Raw genomic sequence first — 21270 nt, forward strand, 5'->3', positions numbered from 1 at the left:
ATTTATTTATACTACAGAGCCATTGAATGCTGGAATCTGATTGGCTGGCGAACGCTCTAGAGGTGTGCATTATTTTCAGGGAAACGCACAGCGAACATAGTTCCAGGCAGCTTTTGACCGCAGTACATGTCTATATCACTTCGCCAACACGATTTCAGTTATTTCAAAGGTCCTTGCAGCCCAAAACAGCAAAATAACCAAAACCCACAATGACACTGGCCAAACTAATAAATACAGTAAACAACAGGATAAAAATTTCAGATTATGTCCATGTTTTTTCCACAATATTACGTTTTGTTATGTACGGAAAGCACAAACTCTATTTCTCTCGTTCTCTCTCACTCACAGACGCACACACATACAGTTAGCACTTGCATTAGCATTCGTGCTAATGTTGTTAGCGCTGCTCTGACGATTAACAACTTAAAAACGACATGACAGTTCTCACAAGCGAGGTAACAACGGTGTGGTCTTGAAGAAAATGAACTTAAAGTTTAACTGTTAGTAGAGACGATGCTGCCAGTCACCTTTGAGAGACACACAGACTTGAGTGTAAATATTTTGTTTTGGTCATAATATTTTGCGGTGCACCAGCCAGGAGTTTCACCTTGACAGTAAAGAACAGTCATGGAAGACTGTTAAATTATGAATAATAGGAAGTTGTAGTCTGACCAGTCTGAAGGATTTGTGAGATATTGTTAAAATTGTAGAGCCTCTTACTGTATTATCAACACAAAGAAGACACAAGTGTAATAAAAGGGGTTTTATAAACAAAAGACAAAAGTATTAGACAAAAGTACACTGTAACCGATTTTTGTAATTTGAACAGTATTTTACTGTAATATCTACAGTAAGATACTGTAAAATGTATATACAGTATTTTACTGTAAACTGCAAAGGATTATGGGAAAATATATGGTCACTACTGTAATTCTCCACTACTGTAAATCCGTTTACAGTAGTGAACTTGCCCGCGAAAAATTGACCAATGGCAAGGGAGATTTTTTTTTCTCCTGTTGAGAGGAAGTGGCGGTAAAAAGGACAAAAGAGAAATGTTGCATCAATAACTCGACAAAAAGGTTAGTATATTATTTCTGTTTTATGAAAAACTGAACAATTTTAATTTGTTTTCACTTGTTAACAGCAAACTAACAATATTCATCATGTTTTTCATGTCGGTAGCCTTTTTTTCTGACTGACGGCCGGGGCGCCGCCATAACGGTGAAAACATGGACTGGTGAGTAAATTAAGGTGACCTATATTAGTCGAAATAAACTTTATTTAAACTGAGAAACACGTTTGTATATTCGGCTGCCCTTTAATGCAAGTTAGTTCATCTGACGAGCCCTTACTCAAGCTTAACAGCAAACTGAGGTGAAATACTGAGGTAAAGTGCGTCAAGCAACACCACTGTTTCTGTGGAGATTTTAAACTGTATTTTCAAGCCCTTCTTTTGTTTGTTATTTTCAAGTTTCTGGTCTGGATGTCGTCTGTAACGTCGGAGCGCGGAGGTGTATTTTGGATCTTCTTCTGTGAATGACTGCCATAGTATCGACGATAACATGAACTGGTAAGCTAATAATGTCAGTAAGCCGAAGTTGACAAACTTAACGTTAGTCACAGAGCAGCATAGTATCTTTTAAACGCTGCCTCTTTATAGCTAGCAAGGTAATTCTCTTCAAATGATGTTTAAGTAAGAAATGTGTGTATGAATGTCGTATGTAACTTTATAGACGGTCCCTTCAGTGACAGACGTGACATAAACAGCGCGCTAACATGAAACACTGAGGTAAAACTGAACACCGCGGTTAACTGCATCTTTTGTGTTTTATTTTCAAGTTTGTGGTCTCGTGGTCATGTCGTCTGCATCGGAGGTGTATTAGAGTCTTTTCTGGTGATTGCCGTCGTCGCGGTGCAAACAACAGGTGAGCTTCCCCTTTCATCAATTTAACTAAGTTAATGTTAACGTTACTAAATTAGCCAAATTAGCCACAGGCTGCTGTTCTCCACTGACTTGCAGAACAGGTTAACTTTTTAAAGAGAGTAACGCGCTAGCAATATATTAATATAGCAAGTTTTGCTAATAAATATGATAAATGCTTATTTTATAAAAAATGTTGTCTTTTCTGATCATAAACTATAGTAACACTAAAAGGGTGTTGTGACACTGTCTGTTACAGGAGATTTCTCCAAGCACTAACTGGATGCTGACCATCAGATGCAGAATCATCATACAGCCAGCTGTCCATTTTACAGACATGCAGAATCAGGTAACCCAAAACACATTTTGTTTTACATTGCATTTACATTCATGCATTTTTCAGATGCTTTTATCCTAAGCAAGTTATATTGTATTTATATTGTTATTTATTGTATTTCGTAAGGTATTCATTTCCTGGGGGGTGTTCCATAAAACAAGTTTACCAAATAAGTCAGGCTTATTTCAGTTAGTCTGACTTATTTTGTGCCAAATCAAGTGACAATAAGTCAGACTAACTGAAATAAGCCTGGCTTATTTGGTAAACTTGTTTTATGGAACACCCCCCTGGGAATGTTTTTTATTACCATGTCTTGTCACATCAAGATTGAGTTTGCATGCGCATTAAAATTATTTCTATTAAACCAGCATTTAAACAGCAAAATGCAGCTGCTTCAGGTGTCCTTACCTTACTGTAACCTTTAAATTCATAATAGCAATCTTACCATCTGTCAAATTTAGATTATTGTTACTGTAAAGCAACAAATAGAGATTTTTTTAATCGTAGTAGGCTTATTATATGCACAGACTTTCTAGGAAACACACGTTTAGAATGTTTATATGAACAGATTAGTTAGCATTTAGCATGGTCTGTGGCAGACTTTACTAAGTGTCAGGGCAACAAAATTAGATAAACAAGAATGTAATATTAAGTAATTTAAATCATGAAGAAAATATTGTCTTTGTGCTCCATTTAGTAAAAACGGTTTTAAACAAAGCCATGTCTTGCGTCTCTGCACACAGCAGTGTTTAATTACTGAATGAATTTACCTTTTTTAAACACCTTGAATCAGTGATTCACTGGCCCATTCATAAAATTCTTTATAAAAAATTTCAATAAAAAGTTTCTTCAGTTTTTTTTCTTACTACAGCGTTCATATGTAGTATATAATAATAAAAAAAAATGCATACAGCATCAAGTTCGACAGTTGAGGCAAATTCTATAAACACTGCTTTAAAAAAATCTTTTTTTTTTTTTCTTTTGCTTGCAGGTTCGTTCAGACAGTCAATCTTTGTGGCAGCAAATGCATTGACAGTCACAGATCAGATGGACTTCTGGAAAGAGGGTGCAAACAACAAGCATCAGCCTGAATTCCATTCTGCTGTTTCTCATCAGAGAGCTTGTCAACTTTGACTCAAAATTACTAAAATTTAACACAACACAAACTCATTTTTACTGTATGATTTTATTTTATTTACACTACCAGACAAAGCTTTTGAACAGTAAGATTTTAAATGTTTTTAAAGTAGGTCTCTTCTGCTCACTAAGCCTGCATTTATTTGATCCAAAGTACAGCAAAAACAATACACTTTTGAGCCGTTTTCTTTTTGAATATATTTTAAAATGTCATTAATTCAAAGCTGAATTTTTAGGATCATTACTGCAGTCACATGATCCTTCAGTAATCATTCTAATTATCTGATTTTCTGCTCAAAAACTATTATTATGATGTTGCTGAGATTAATATAATGCTAAAAACAGTGAAGTAGATTTTTTTCAGGTTTCTTTGATGAATAGAAGGTTCAGATAAACAGCATTTATCTGAAATAGAAATAGTTTGTAACATTATGAATGTCTTTATCATCACTTTTAATCAATTTCACAAGTCATCCTTGCTAAATAATATCTTTCTATTCATCAAAGAATCCTGAAAAATTTAAAAATTAAATAAAATATGTTTATCAGCATACTAGAATGATTTCTGAAGGATCATGTGATACTGAAGACGAGTAATGATGCTGAAAATTTAGCTTTGATCAAAGGAATAAATTAAATTGTAAAATATATTCAAATAGCAGTTCATTTATATAATTTATCACAATTGTATTGCTTTTGCTGTAATTTGGAAATTAATGCAGGCTTGGTGTGCAGAAGAGAATTCTTTAAAAAAATCTTAGTGTTCAAAAACTTTTGACTGGTAGTGTACTTACTTATTTTTGCTTTTCAGTATGTGTATGTTTGCCATGATACAAAGTCTCCAGGGGACTGTGGTGATGCCCTTTTTTCTGCTGTATCCTAGAGGTCAACATTTGTAATTTGTACTTTTAAAAAGAAAATGTTCAACAAATAAAAAGAATATTATCAGAACTAATGCTTATGAGTTATTGTGATTTTTATGGGGTTGGGGTGGTAAAAATCTTAAAATACAGTGCTATACGACAATTGGATTGTTTTTACAGGTAAAAAAAGTTTAAAATAAATGAAAATAAACTCTATAGTACTGATACTGTAATTGAAAATACAGTAAAAATACTGTAATTGAAGATACAGTAAAACACTGTAAATGAAATTACAATAAAAATACTGTAAATGAAATTACAGTAAAGGTCTTTTAGTACTGTGAATGCACTTACAGTAATAATACTGTAAACATTTTTACAGTAACTTACTGGCATCCAGCTGCCAGTAAGTTACTGTAAAATTTACAGCAAACTTTTTACAGTGTAACTAACAACTACTAAATAAGTACAATAAATGGATCAAGTGCAAAAGACTGATAGATACAAGTGATTGAGTTGGATGTTACTATGGACGTTATCTTATGGAAAGGTAAACTGACGTTTCCTGGAACTAGTAAGGTAAACCTTATTCTAGATGCAACAAATAATTCGAGAGATTATTCGTTATTAACTGAAATCAGTTAAATAGAATTTAAAGCAAATCAGATTATCATAAACTGACAATACACACTAATGCCAATTATCTCTAGAAAGAGGTTTGGAAGGACTGATATATTTACATTCCGAGTCTGGGTGGTGCCGTCTTCCACTTGACATATGACCATGTTGCATTAGGAACAAAGGTGTTAGATCAGTTTCACAGTCTTGAACACAAAGCACTGGTCAACGATGAACTCCTAAACACTGAGAAGGTCCTCGAGGAGCAAGGAGGGTGAAGGTTCTGGAGTCTGTGCAACCTAGAACACGCAGGAGGAAACTCTCTTCTTTTAGCTTAGCAGTTTAGCTCTTGCCTTACCACCTTTTACTTAGCACTTAGCACAGCAGCAGATCATACCACTTAGAACACTTCTTTGTCTTAAAGAGAACATTAATCTTTCCCTGAGAAGGAGGGATTTGCAAGTTGGTGCCTTTCAGATCCAGCATTCTGATTGGCCAGTGCTGTCTCTGATATGAGGTCTATTTAGCGTAAAGTCCACTTTTAGAACAATGTCTTTAATGTTTGTTTTTTTTTTCTATGCATTATTCACTTTCCAAACCAATTCCAGATTAACCTACCATTGTGCTGAACATATAAAGACCAAACATCAAGGGGTAATGCTGATCATTGACCCATGCATTCATATATACAACTTAATAAAGTAATATAATGTATAATAAACAATATATACCTTTATATTAAAGGCACAATATGTAAGATTTTCGTTATAAAATATCAAAAACTAAAGGAAAAGATGAGTCCCATACTTGGAATTTGTGCTCTGCATTTAACACACACACACTGTAAGCACACAGCTGGAGCAGTGGGCAGCAGTCTCAACTCAGTCATGGTATTGAGGGTGGAGAGAGCGCTGGACATTCACTCCCCCCACCTACAGTCCCTGCCGGTACTGAAGGTTGTGGAACTCGCAACCTTTGGGTTACAAGTCTGACTATCTAACCATTAGGCCACAACTCCTCAAAAGTTCCCAAGTATTTGTAAATCCAGAGAAATTCCATATTTAAATAATGGCTCATCCCCAAAATCCATAATTGCCCTATAAAGTTGCAAATAAAATAGTGACTGCAGCATTAAATTTAGATCTTGCATCATATTTCTTTTTTATGCTTTTTTTTACATTGATTATAATGCACAACAATCACACACAAGTCTGTTGAGCTTATGAACACAATGGCCAACCAGAGACATCCAGATGAGTCATCATCATTACCAGATTAGTTTTTTGTTCAGTATACGCGTTCGCTGTGATTTTGACACAGTGTTTAAACCCTTTCTGCACAAACATAAACATAAAAAAAAACATTAGAAAAAAAAAAAACATTAGAAAATGCAGCTCTTGTCATCCTAGTTGATGTGGTAACATCCATGATGCATGATGCTCTTTCTTTCTACAATGGGGTGTTTGTCTCATTACATACCAAATATATTTTATAGAGACTGCCACTATTTTTTTTTATTTTTTTTTTTGAAACTAAGACAATCTAAATAAAAAAATGTAATTGTCCCTATGTGCATTTGGGACAAAAGCCTATGTCTAAAGATTTGTAACTTTTGGTGCAATAAATACAAATTGAATAAACACATATCCTGAGAGACCAGTGTATGAATCCATAAATTGTGCATTTCTCTGGCAAGGAGGCCATTTTTCATACTTGATCTATGCCGTGTCTTTGCCTGTGTGTCTGTGTGTGTGTGTGTGTGTGTGTGTGTGTGTGTGTGTGTGTGTGTGTGTGTGTGTGTGTGTGTGTGTGTGTGTGTACCTGGTATTCATCACGTTGTGGGGACCAAATGTCCCCACAAGGATAGGAATACCAGTAGATTTTGACCTTGTGGGGACATTTCTCAGGTCCCCATGAGGAAACAGGCTTATAAATCATGCACAATGAGTTTTTTTGAGGAAGTAAAAGTGTGCACAATCTCCTGTGAGGGCTAGGTTTAGGTGTAGGGTAGGTGTAGGGCGATAGAAAGTACGGTTTGTACAGTATAAAAACCATTACGCCTATGGAATGTCCCCATAAAACATGTAAACCCAACATGTGTGTGTGTGTGTGTGTGTGTGTGTACCTGGTATTCATCACGTTGTGGGGACCAAATGTCCCCACAAGGATAGGAATACCAGTAGATTTTGACCTTGTGGGGACATTTCTCAGGTCCCCATGAGGAAACAGGCTTATAAATCATGCACAATGAGTTTTTTTGAGGAAGTAAAAGTGTGCACAATCTCCTGTGAGGGCTAGGTTTAGGTGTAGGGTAGGTGTAGGGCGATAGAAAGTACGGTTTGTACAGTATAAAAACCATTACGCCTATGGAATGTCCCCATAAAACATGTAAACCCAACATGTGTGTGTGTGTGTGTGTGTGTGTGTGTGTGTGTGTGTGTGTGTGTGTGTGTGTGTGTGTGTGTGTGTGTGTGTGTGTGTGTGGATCAATTCTAATCTCAGTCACTGGAGATACTGCAAAGCAACACTGTACGATTTTGGATGGTAGCTGTCAAAAATTGGTGCAATAAAAAAATAAAAATAAATAAAATCCAGTATAATTTTATAAATATTACTGTTTTTGTCTCACTGAATGTAATTTTAAGAGGTTTTCAGGTGAGAATGTAATTGTTAATAGTTCAAATATGCAAGTTGTTAATAAAGATAACATTGATTTGAAAATGTGCACCAAAGTTTTCGGACATGAGAGCTCCAGATTGTGAGCGGCCGCTCTGCATTCATGAACCCGCACGAGAGAAGCCTCAACTCGTTCAGATCTTCTGAAATTTACCACTGGCTCTGATGACTTTGTAGTGGTTACACATGAAATATAAATATTTATGGGTAAATCTAACAGTAGTCTTTGGTCTCATTTATTTATTATTTGTTCGAGAGAAGGCAAAGTCTCATGTTTATGTAAATCCAATGCTGTTTATCAGAGCATTTGCACTTTTGCATTTGTACTTTTGACTGAATTGCCTAGCAATCTTTATGATGGCTGTTGTTGTTATTTATTAAATATTGTTAATCAATAAATAATATTTTATTTTTATTTTAAATCAGCATTCCTCCGTTAAAAGTGTCATTTTTGAATTTGTAATGGAGACTTGGGCTCAGCTGTTCAACTGTCAACTTTAGTCAAGTCAAGTCAAGTCACCTTTATTTATATAGCGTTTTTAACAATACAGATTGTGTCAAAGCAACTGCACAGTATTTAAACAGCACCATAGTGTGTAAGTAACGCATTATTGTAAATAATCAATTTTCAGTTAAAGGCAGTTCATCAATGAATTCAGTGAATTCGTGGCAGAAGGAAGTATTTCTGCACAAAAAAAGGGTTATTTTGTTTTGATAAAGTAAAAGACCACTTTTGCTGTGTGTTTTGGGTCGTTGTCGTGCTGAAATGTCCACTGGTGCCCAAGGCCAAGTTTCTCTGCAGACTGCCTGATGTTGTTGTTGAGAATTTTGATGTATCTCTCCTTTTTCATGATGCCGTTTACTGTGATTAGGTTTCTTGGTCCACCGGCTGAAAAACACCCCCAAAACATTAGGTTCCCACCACTATGTTTGACAATGGGGATGGTGTTCTTAGGGTTGAAGGCTTCTCCTTTTTACGCCAAATGAAGGCTACATCATTGTGGCCAAGCAATTTAATTTTTGTTTCATCTGACCATAAAACAAAAGACCAGAAGTCTTCTTCTTTGTCAAGATGAGTATTTGCAAAGGCCAAGCGGGCTTTTGTGTGCCTTATCTGGAGAAGTGGTGTCCTCCTTGGTCTGGATCCGTGAAACCCAGCAGTGTGCAGTGTCCGTTGGACTGTCTGCCTTGAGATGTTGCCACCAGCAGAGCCCAGATTCATCAGGATGGCCTTGGTGGTGATCCTTGGATTCTTTTTTACCTCTCTCACTATCCTCATGGCCAGCACAGGTGTCACTTTTGGCTTCCGACCACGTCCTCTGAGATTTTTCACAGTGCGGAGCTTCTTGTATTTTTTAATAATACTTTGCACTGTAGCCACTGGAACTTCAAAACATTTAGATATGGTCTTATAGCCCTTTCCTGACTTGTGAGCAGCCACAATACGCAGCCACAGGTCCTCAGTGAGTTCCTTTGTCTTAGCCATGACTGTCCACAAACCAACAGCAGAGAGCTTCTGTTTTTCACCTGTTGAGTTGATTAAAACAACTGTTCCCAATGAATCAGGGTAATTAGGATGCTTTAGAACAGCTTGGACAATTTGGAATGGTATAGAACTTGTAGAGATTTTCCCATAGACTGTGACAGTTTGCAAAAGGTAAGAATAATTTTGGACATGCCACTTTTTTGTTCAAATGTAAATAAAAGCTGAGAAATATATATTTTTTTTTTCCACAATGATGCTTCTTGTACATCATCTTATTATCTTTTGGGAAAGGCCTGTGTCATTTCCGGTCCAAAAAAAATTGCTGGTTGAATAAAAGTAACTTTAAGTCAGAATTTGCCAGGGGTATGAATAATTTCAGGCTTGACTGTATATATAGAGAGAGAGAGCACAGCATAAATGAGTACATAAAATAAAATAAGATTTTCTTATCAAAGTGCTAAAATGTTATGTTGCAAAAATGAGTACACCCTCCTGAAAGTTACTAAATAATAATAATAAAAAAAAGGTTTAAGGCTATTTTTGATCAACAGGCTGGATCAAGTGTATTGAACCAAAACTTTTAAAGACAAGTAATTTCCTGACCATTAAATCTAGTCTACTGAATCATACTTAATGCTGGCAACAATGGCCAGGTGACTTAGCATAAAGTATAGCATAAAATATGTGCAAATATAGCGGAAGTAACACCAATATTTAAAAAAAAAATGGACTTGTGACAAGGCTCCTGAAATAATTAGGTCTTCTCTTTAAGTTTTCATTTAGCGATGAGCAGGAAAAATACATGCAAATGCCTCAGAGCCTTCAAGAGTGACACTTCAATCTCACAAAGTATGACGCAGCCTGCAGAAGTGACATGTATGGTTGTTGTCACCACTAGAATTACCTACTGTAGCCAAAGCATAATAAACTCATTTAACCTTTTCCAAGGCCCATTTTTACAAAATATAGACTTCTGGGAATCCATACTTTCGTCTTAAGAGACCAAGTCAATAATTTTGGATCCAAAAGCATCCAAAATGTTCTGGTGTTGCTAGAAGAGGAGTACAGTGAGAAGTGCCTGTTTCCCATAGTGACGTTCAGTGGTAGTAAAGCTCTTATATAGGCTTATATAAGTGGCAAATGGACACAATTTGTGTTTATCTTTGCACTTAAATATACTTCAATGGCACTCAGATGTACAGTATACTTTTGGAGAACACATACCACTAAAGAGACCTTACACAACAGATTTGTCTACTTACTTCAGGACAGAGGAGGAAATTTGTAGTCTCCTAAATAATCATACCTGTATTTTCACATATAGGTTAAATGGAATCAGCACACTATTTTACATTGTCTGTGCTGATATGGAGAGAAAATCTGTAGAATGGATTTAAACATAGTAAAATATATAAAACTGAGTGTAACAGAGTCTTAGAGTCAAAACAAGTGAATAAGTCATCAACACATTGTGGAATGTACTACTGCTAAAATGTCTACTGCTAAAATATACAAATATGGTTATATATAGAAATGTTTCAGTCTAAAAAAAATGTACCCCCATAAAAGAAGTACTCATATATAAATATAATAATATTATATAAATCACTCAAACACTAGTTTTTTTTTTTTTTTTTTTACAGTTTCAACTTTTCTACTGGTAAGGAACAAAACACATAAAAAGGCCTACAAAATCATAATGATAACATTGCTACAATTAATGACTGTTCGGGCTGCAAATGCATAACTAACATCTCTTGCTTTTGCAGGCTGTAAAAAGATTGCTTTTCTCTTTTGTATTACACAAACGAATCCACTTGTCTCGAAAACAAACAAGTATTTGATTATGATCTCTTTATCCAACTATAAATGCTCTAGTTTGCACCTAGCAATCACTCAGAACACCTCAACAATGCCTTATTTCCCAGCAATAGCCTAGCAGCAACACAAAAGGCCCTAAAATCCACCTAGCAATGCATTAGTAACACATAGAACACTTTAGTAACTGCCTACAAATTTTCATAACACCTCAGCAACCACTTAGCAACTTTTTCAAGCTATAAAACTTTAGTCGTAAATATAACTTTTAAATTGGTATAGAATTTCAGCAGAATTTTAACTTTGTCAAGCAGTCATTTTATTAATTCATATTATGCGTTATAAAAAAAAAAACACATCATAATATATTTAAGATTTGGAATAAGAGATCTTGATTTCTAGCATGCTGTGTGAATACGGCATCAGATATGGTTCACAAAAGACAATTACCAAATTAGTGGAGTAATATAGAGAAAAGTGAATGGGGGTATAGGGGGTGATTGCAGATACAACCAGTGACACTGGTTTGTCAACACTTCCTGGCTCATCTTCACTGTGGCCACACCTGGTGTTCTAATTATTCTCACACTGTTCAATTTCTGCCTAGCCCCCCCACCTCTCTCTCTTTCTCTTTTTCCCCATCTCTATCGCTCTCATCAGATTCTCTCCCTATTCTCCAGATTTTGGAATCATCTTTACAATCAACCCCTCATGAGCTGAGCATTGTGTTTCTGGAATGGCACAATATACTCAAACCGTTCTGTGGACTTTTGAAGAATGTTTCAGTGCATTTCACTGACAGGTATTAAAAGCTTAATCAACTTAAGCAGGGGTGCAAAAACAAACAAACAAAAACGGTTGTAGTGATCATTTCTATACAAGCCACAGGCCAAGCATGACTCCGGAGGCTTCACAAAATACTGCTGTGCCACTCTCATAGTTGTCCAAAACCATTATTTAGTGCACATACCGATTTCACCCTAAGCTGCAAGATACATTATGTAGGGGAGAGCGGGGCACAACCTAACATTTTATGAATTTCGCGGTTTATGTAAATCCATGTGGGGTTCAGAGTACAATTTTTATCCACATTATTTTCACACTTGTCTAGTACAAATATATCACTTTGTTTCATATTTACAGTGTATACGTTTTTCGTTATTTACCTCAAAAGAAAGGAAGTGAAACGTGACAACATGCCCCGTAGATGGGGTACATTGTAACTTCTGAAAATATACACAACAAACTAAAATATTTTGTCAATAAAATACATGTGTTAACTTTTTCAAATGAAGTAATGACGTTTTAAAAAAAAAAAAAAAAAAAAAATTTTGGAGTTTGACAGTGAACACATGCTTTGAACGTCCCTGATCGCAACACACACCTGTACAGTAGTTCAAAACAAGGTGGACAAATAGATGAAACACATTTAGACATTCAGAAAAACACTCCCCTCCCTCCACACACAGCTCTCAAAGAACACGACACACATAAACGAGCCAAAATGCTTTACATTTCTTGAAATAATAACTTCTGAACATTAAACATTGATTGTCAGCCTTTATTCACCTGTTTCTTTTTGGTTTCTTATCAAAATCCTTATTACAGTAGTAAATAGTGTAAACTGCATCGCTAATGTCATAGAATAGCATAGTTTAATAACAGCGGGGCATATTGTTGTCACGTGAAAAAAATGAGGTCAGAGTCCAAGATGCAGGGAAGAAGAAGTTTAATAAAACAAATAAACAAACACAACAAAAAGCCAACACGGCCAGAACACCACATAAACTCAGAAGAACAAAACAAGAACAAGGTCTAGAGCCGGGATCTCGCACACACAGACAGGATACACAAAAACATGTAATGCAACCAGAATGATGAGTGGAAAATGAGAGTTCTTATAGTCCGGATAATAGTGAACAGGTGTGAGTGTAATGATGAGTGCTAATGACAAGACAGGAGTGAACGATCAGGGAAGTGCAGTGCAAGGGGAACAGTGACCTCAGGTGGCTGAGGGAAAACCCCACAGCCCAGATCATGACATTACCCCCTCTCTAGGGAACGGCTTCCAGACGCCAGCAGTCACCGCTGCGTCCGGCACAGAGAGCGCGGTCACCGCCGCGTCCGGAACAGAGAGCGCGGTCACCGCCGCGTCCGGAACAGAGAGCGCGGTCACCGCCGCGTCAGGAACAGAGAGCGCGGTCACCGCCGCGTCAGGAACAGAGAGAGCGGTCACCGCCGCGTCAGGAACAGAGAGAGCGGTCACCGCCGCGTCAGGAACAGAGAGAGCGGTCACCGCCGCGTCAGGAACAGAGAGAGCGGTCACCGCCGCGTCAGGAACAGAGAGCGCGGTCACCGCCGCGTCAGGAACAGAGAGAGCGGTCACCGCCGCGTCAGGAACAGAGAGCGCTGTCACGGCCGCGTCCGGAACAGAGAGAGCGGTCACGGCCGCGTCTGGAACAGAGAGAGCGGTCACCGCCATCCCACGGAAGAGCGCCTCCACCCCCGCCGCAAAGCGGGAGCGCTCCCGCGCAGCCTCGGCGCTATAAGTATCCATCGCCGCCAGACAGGCGTAGATGGTCTTGAAACGGGCGGCCGACGCCGCCTCGAAAGACATCTCCCCCGCTGGACCCACTGTAGCTGGTTGCATTCTGTCACGTGAAACAATGAGGTCAGGGTCCAAGATGCAGGGAAGAAGAAGTTTAATAAAACAAATAAACAAACACAACAAAAAGCCAACACGGCCAGAACACCACATAAACTCAGAAGAACAAAATAAGGACAAGGTCTAGAGCCGGGATCTCGCACACACAGATAGGATACACAAAAACATGTAATGCAACCAGAATGATGAGTGGAAAATGAGAGTTCTTATAGTCCGGATAATAGTGAACAGGTGTGAGTGTAATGATGAGTGCTAATGACAAGACAGGAATGAACGATCAGGGAAGTGCAGTGCAAGGGGAACAGCGACCTCAGGTGGCTGAGGGAAAACCCCACAGCCCAGATCATGACAATTGTAACACAGTGTTACAACGTTCCCCATCTGTGTGACTGGAGTTTAACACAGGTTAGTGTCTTCTGCTGGTTTGCGAAGCATTAATAAACTAAACTGGTAAATAACAAATTGGAGATTAAAATAATAGCAGATTTGTCTAATTTTAAATGAATACTAAAAACTGAAATGAAAAGTTTACTTCAGCCAGAAATTTACTTTTACTATGGTAAAATAAATATTCAACGATATCTTCAAAAGGCTTTTGAATTTTGGCGCTCTTTTTTCTCTGCATAGTGTTGCTATGGCAACTAGTAAATACTGTAAATTTGGTAATGCTAGCATGTGTGGAAATATTTAAACCACGCGTGTTACAACTAACCTCGCGTTAGTTTGTGCTCCGCTCTACCCTATAAACATTTTTTTCAGTAACCAGTTTGTTGTTTTGTTGCATAATATACACCACCTTTTCTACTGTTTTCAACAGGGATGCACCGAAAGAAAAATTTGTGTTATTTGAATGTGATGTAAATGATTGTTATTTTTGTGTTACTTTTTTATTTTATAGAACAACAGTAAAATTACAATATTAACATTTATGAATGTTGACTTTTATTTTGGCGGAAACCCGCAAGAAGACCTCAGTCTTTTTGCTGACAGCAGCAGATTTATGAATGATTCACATCATGCAGATTTTCCTCGCGCTGTGGACTTTGAACCCTGGCTATCGAGCTCCTGCAGTCTTGTGCTTTCAGGCAGTTTTAAATGCTTCCACACTGCTGACATGTTTGCTGCATTAGTGCGGGCCTCTATTTGATCGTGTCATGTCATTGTTCGGTATATTCTGCCTTTTTGCTTATTTTTTTGCTATTTTAGGCCGAATAACTTCAGTTGCCAAACATTTGGTGCATCCCTAGTTTTTAAACTCATCAATGCCACTTTGTCCTTAAAGTGAAATTTTGCCTTAGATTCACTATTTTGGACTGCTGCCTCGAACTTGAGTATACAAGTACATAATGATGCATACTGAGTTACATAACTGTAAGTTTCATTCTTTTGAATTATTTGAATTATTATATAGAAATCAGTAGTTACAACAGTCATCTCTATAACATAAAGTAGAGCAAAAAAAAAATAAAAAAACATTTGACTGGTATAATAAAATATGGATAAAATAAGGATTTTTTAAACTTATAGCATGTTTTTATGGTACAGTGAACTCTTATACTATATGTCAAAATATCAGAGAAAACTTACTTTGTCAATTTATGACCTCTTAAAGTTAGTACAAATATACCATACACATCCATGGCACAAAACCTATTTATATATATTGCTTTTTTTGTTGTGGAAGCTCTCTATTTGTTCAGTTATTTCACATTTCTCTCATAAGCACGAATGCAGTGGAGTCAAAAATCTTTCTTTAAAAGTAGTAAGCACTTTGTAATGCAAATCTCCCATTAAGAAATAGCACAATCCATCCCCCCCCCCCCCCCTGTACATTCAAACATCAGCATCACCACCTTTTTTCAAACATTCATATTCATAATGCAATCATTCTGCCTTCATAACATTCCTCAAGGCCTCCTCTATGACATCCTTTATCACGTACAGAAACGGGTTCGGGGTTTATCGCAGCCCCCAGAGCAATTATTCTCCCACAGGATGCTGAAGCAGGCCTGTTCTGGCATTCCTAGCCCTATATTACAATAATTCTGCAAAACATGATGGCAACCTCACATGTCATTCAACATCTCCTGATGGTGGCTCTCTCATGCCTTAGAGCGGATGCTGGTGTAGCTATTGCACCGATAAAAGGTGAGCTCACTTCTAGGTTTGGATTGTTACCTGCACAATAGCAAGGGTATTTTATCATGGACAGAAAGGTAAGCCACACGGTGGGATGTGTTGGTGGCTTAAAAAAAGGAACCTCCAGGGTGATAAAGAACAGAAGACAAGGCACAGTAGGAAGGTAGGTGAGCTTGTGACCCAAGAGAACAAACAGATGATGGCTTCTATGATTTCAATCCAAGAGGGAGTTCAGCATGAGCTACAGTAGCAAATCTGCATTTTATTCAGTTGTTTGTTTGCTTAGGATACACTGCACTCAAAATGTATGTTTGCAGAAAAATATATACGTTTGTATTGAACATTTATGGACCAACAAATTTTGGGTTGGAAAATAAATCATACAGGTGGTTACACCATGGGGCAAAAGGCACATAGTATTGATAGAAATACTTTAGCTAAAATTATGTTTGTTTGTTTGTTTGTTTGTTTGTTTGTTTTTCTTGTTTTTCTTTTCTAATGCCGAAGTACCTAATTTTCTGCTTATTTTGATAAATAAAATAATTATTCTTTGTTCAATAAATATACGGTCATTAAAATATGTTAATATAACAAATATAAAACAGCAAATTATATTTTATTATGTTATGATTAATATCATGTTTTTAAATATGATGGTTTCATTCTAAACATGGTGTTCCCTTTCGGGAACTCTACACTGCGTCATCAAACGTTCTGGGGAATGCCATTGGCGAACCCGGCTCTGAATCAGTCTGCAACCAATAGGATGACGGGAGTGACGTCACCGACGTGATGACGTCATACGACCAGGAAGTATATAAGCACGTGCGTTTCAAACCGGCTTCAGCTTTTGTCATTCAGCGAAGCGCTCTATGTTGGTCTGTTTGTCTGTACATTGCTGTTTTTCTGTGCCAGTTTGCACAACTTTTATTTGAGCAATGTCAAAAAGGGATAGAAAGTTTGTGGCGGTGCAGCAGACACATAAACGGTGTGTTCCTCCCTGCCAGCGATTCATCGTTGGTGGGGATACACACAGTTTTTGTGTGCTCTGCGGGTGCTTCGTTCCCGGAGGGCTCTCTTCGAGGAGGGAGCCTTCACCAGCGTTCCTCGTGGGTCTGGCCCCACTTTCGCGGAGCGGCAGCTGCACTCGTGGGGTTCGCAGCTCGATCTGCTGGAGCGTATGGAGACGGGTGATCCCCTATCTCCTTCCTCACCCAGCAGGTCGGTTGATCTCCTCCTGGATGTGGAAGCCCGCACTGCGGTTTCTTCCCCCCGGGAGGAGGTCTCAACACTTCTCCTGTCTTCCTCCGAGGAGGTTGACATAGAGAGTGTTGACACACCTCAACCGCCCATTAAAAGCCCGCAGTTTGAGGAGCTCTTGGAGGTGGTGACTCGTGCGGTGGCCAGGCTTAACATCAGCTGGCCCGCCGAGCACACTCATGAGCCGCATGAAAGCAAGCTAGACGAGCACTTTCTGCGGACACACAAGCCACCTCCAGGACGGAGCCTTCCGTTTTTCCCTGATCTACACAGTGAGCTGTCGAGATCATGGGAAAAACCATTTTCAGCCCGTGTCTTCACCCCATCCTCCGGTTACTACGGTAACGTAGGGGGGGGTAGAGGAGCACGGCTATAAGATGATGCCGAGGGTTGAGCAGACGCTGGCAAGCTATCTGTCACCCACAGCGGCATCATCTTTGAAGGCTCCATCCTTGCCCACCAAGCCATTAAAACTCACTTCGAGCTTGCTGGGCAAGGGGTACACGGCAGCAGGTCAGGCTGGTTCTTGTCTGCACACAATGTCTGTGTTGCAGGCATACCAGGCCGACCTGCTCAAAGACCTAAACGAAGGCAGGGAGGTGAACGTAACGGAGCTGAGGCGTACAGCAGATCTGGCTCTCCGTGCCACTAAGGAGACCGCCCGCGCTGTTGGGCGGTCTATGGCAGCCCTTGTGGTCGCGGAGAGACACTTATGGTTGTCCCTGTCCGACATGAAGGAGAAGGACAGGGCCCTTCTGCTGGACTCCCCGCTCAAATCTCCTGGTCTGTTTGGCGACTCGGTCGAGGCCGTTGTCAGCAGATACCAGGAGGCCCGCAAACAATCTACGGCGTTCCACCAATACCTCCCTCGCCGTGTCTATTCTGGGGCTGCCGGACGGGAGCAGCCCCAGCCGCGTACCAGCTCCTCTCACCGCCAGGCCCAAAAAGTCAGCGTGGCCGCTCGCGCCTCTCCTGAGAGAGCTAGGGGGCGAGGCAGGCAGCGCTCTAAGTCGGGGGCCTCTAAGGCCAGGCCGGACCTGAGCGTCGTCCTGCAGTCTAAGAGGTCCTCGGCTAAACGGCCCTGACTTTTGTGGCTCAGAGCCATTGAGGGCAGCCCCTCTCGGGGAAAGAGCGGGTTTTCCACCCTTTATGGTACCCACTCCTCCTCGGGGCCCTCAGGAGACCAGTCAGCTAACCCTGCCAGTGTTTCAGGGCGCGACAATCTCCCGCAAACCTCTGCTGGGGTTTCCGCCCGATTTCGTAGCGGACTCAGAATGTTTGTCACCCCTACGGGGGTCCTCAGACCAATTAGTTCAGGTGTCGCTTGCCAGTCAGCTGTTACAGGCCACCGAATTAGTTCCTCAAACTCTACCAGAGGCCAGTCTCGAGAGGCTGGTTCCCTTAGTACATTTTCTGGCAGCGTGGAAACTACTGCCAAATGTGTCTTCATGGGTTCTCCGTACGGTAGAAAGAGGCTATCAAATCCAGTTCGGCGCTCCTCCTCCTCAGTTCAGCGGAGTATTTCCTACTCTTGTAGGCCCAGAGCAGGTTCTGGTGATGGAACAAGAAGTAAATTAAACAGAGAATCCGGGTTTTACAGCCAGTACTTCATTGTTCCCAAAAAGGATGGAGGGCTGAGGGGGGACCACAGGAGGGCTTAGATCTCAGGCTACTGAACCGCTCAGTCATGAAACTGAAGTTCAGAATGCTAACTGTCAAGCAGGTCGTGTCTCAAATCAGGTCCGAGGACTGGTTTGTCACGATAGATCTCAAAGATGCATATTTTCATATTTCCATCCTTCCTCAGCACAAGAAGTTTCTCAGGTTCGCTTTCAGGGGCGAAGCTTACCAATATCGAGTTCTTCCTTTCGGCCTAGCACTCTCACCCCGCACATTCACGAAGTGTGTGGATGCTGCGCTGGCTCCTTTGCGACTCCAGGGCATCCGCATACTCAACTACATAGACGACTGGCTTATCCTAGCCAGCTCAGAACAGTTAGCGGCTCAGCATCGAGATGTTGTTCTCGCTCATATGAAAAATCTGGGGTTGAGGCTCAACGCCAAGAAAAGTGTGCTGTCTCCTTTACAGAGAACCACTTATCTAGGTGTGGCGTGGGATTCGACCACGATGCAGGCACAAATGTCTCCTGCTCGGATCGAGTCGATCCTTACTGCAGTCAATGCGGTCAAGCTAGGCCTGTCACTCACTGTCAAACAGTTTCAAGTACTGTTAGGTCTCATGGCAGCAGCAGCCAACGTAATACCTTTAGGCCTGCTGCATATGAGGCCACTACAGTGGTGGCTCAAGACCAAGGGATTCTCCCCGAGGGGAAATCCGTTCCGCAGGATCAAGGTCACGCGGTGTTGCCTTCGTGCCTTAGACATGTGGAAGAAACCTTGGTTCCTATCTCAGGGCCCGGTCTTGGGAGCTCCATGTCACCGCGTCATGCTAGAGACGGATGCATCCCTCACCGGGTGGGGAGTGGTCATGAGTGGCCGCTCGGCCTCCGGCATATGGACCGGTCGCCATCTCTTGTGGCACATCAATTGCCTAGAGATGTTAGCAGTGTTCAAGGCCTTGAGGCATTTCCTCCCAGACCTGAGAAACCCTCTGGTCACACGTTTCCTTCGTGGTGCACTCAGGATAAGGCCACGGGTGACACCCAGAACCCCATCATGGGATCTCGCTGTGGTCCTTGAAGCCCTCTCTCGGCCTCCATTTGAGCCCATTGAGGAGATTTCAGATCGCTTCCTTACAATTAAGACGGCGCTGCTGTTGGCTCTTACTTCTCTGAGGAGAGTAGGAGACCTTCAGGCCCTCTCAGTGGCCCCTTCTTATATCGACTTTGCGCACGGTTTGGCCAAAGCGTTTCTCTACCCTAGACCAGGGTACGTACCGAAGGTCCCAACAGCGGTACCACAGCCAGTCACCCTACAGGCCTTTTATCCTCCTCCATTCGTGGAGAACGACCATTGGAAGTATAACTGCATGTGTCCACAGAGCTGCCCTGTGGCGAAAGTCAGAGCAACTGCTAGTTTGTTACGGTCCCCCTAAGAGGGGGCTCCCGGCAACTAAGCATACTATCAGTAGATGGATTGTGGATGCAATAACTACTGCCTATGAGTCCTCTGGCCTCCCATCACCGATGGGCGTCAAGGCTCACTCAACTCGAGGCATGGCAGCCTCGAAAGCTCTGCTAACAGGTGTCCCCATTCAGGACATCTGTAGTGCGGTGGGTTGGTCCAACCCTTTGACCTTTGTGAAGTTCTATGAACTAGACCTAAGAGCTACGAGCTCGTCTGTCCTGAGCTGACAGCAAAGGCGCTATCCCTCGTGAGCCCGAGGGCCGAGGTAGATGTTCCCTCTTGCGCTGGGTCCTTCCCAGGCAGAGATGTAATTCCACTCGCGTCCTGGCAGTTTTTCCAGGCGGAGTTATTTTAGTGTTCTGGCCAGAGTTTCCAGACACTACTCGGGTCCCTGTTGTCCAGATGCGCCCCGACAAAGGGATTACTCTTCCTCGTGTGCCTGAGGGCCAAGGATGCTTCTTAGTCTGGCTGGTCACCAGACGGAGGCCTATCACCTCGGGGCCCGAGGGCCGAGGTGTATAACTCTCCCTCTTCGCTGGGTGCTCCCCAGGCAGAGATGTTATTCCGCTTGCGTCCTGGCATTTTTCCCAGGCGAAGCAACCTAGCGTCCTGGCATACTCCCCAGATGCTACCTGTCCCTCTACGTCTGGCTGGTCCCCAGACTAAGGTAGACACTCCCCTCGTGAGCCCGAGGGCTGAGGCAGATCATATCCCTCTTCGCTGGGTACTCCCAGGCAGAGATGTAATTCCGCTCGCGTCCTGGCAGTTTTCCAGGCGGAGCTAATTCAGTCCCTCTCGTGCTGGCTGTTCCCCAGACAGAGTTTGGACTACTCTCCTCGAGCGCCTGAGGGCCGAGGTTCCTGCTATGATTCCTCTTGCGCTGGGCACTCCCCAGGCAGAGATGTAATTCCACTCGTGTCCTGGCTGTTTCCAGGCGGAGCCATTTCCCGTGCTCTGGCCATAGTTTCCAGGCACTAATTGCATCTCTCTTGATCCGGGTGCGCCCCGACAAAGGATTGCCCTCTCCTTGTGTGCTCGAGGGCCAAGGAGGACCCCTCTCTGGCTGGTGACCAGACTAGGGTGTATGACCTTAACCTCGTGGGCTCAAGAGCCGAGGTTTATATAATCCCTCTTCGCTGGGCACGTCCCAGGCAGAGATTGCGTCCTGGCACTCTTCCCAGGCGAAGCAACCTAGCGTCCTGGCATACTCCCCAGACGCTACCTGTCCCTCTACGTCTGGCTGGTCCCCAGACTGAGGTAGAC

General features: G+C 41.3%; 1 protein-coding gene and 1 long non-coding RNA gene across 2 annotated transcripts in view; one reads left to right on the forward strand and one right to left on the reverse strand.

The window, feature by feature from the left end:
* Positions 1-21270, reverse strand: part of csmd1a (CUB and Sushi multiple domains 1a) — a 406871-nt gene that overhangs the window by 350147 nt on the left and 35454 nt on the right. The window lies entirely within an intron of this gene.
* LOC141325111 (uncharacterized) lies at positions 1841-3549 on the forward strand. The gene is made up of 3 exons (XR_012353732.1): positions 1841-1925; positions 2181-2270; positions 3250-3549. It is a non-coding gene; the product is annotated as an uncharacterized lncRNA (long non-coding RNA).

Source organism: Garra rufa, chromosome 2 (genome assembly GCF_049309525.1).
Source record: "Garra rufa chromosome 2, GarRuf1.0, whole genome shotgun sequence".
Lineage (NCBI taxonomy): Eukaryota > Metazoa > Chordata > Actinopteri > Cypriniformes > Cyprinidae > Garra > Garra rufa.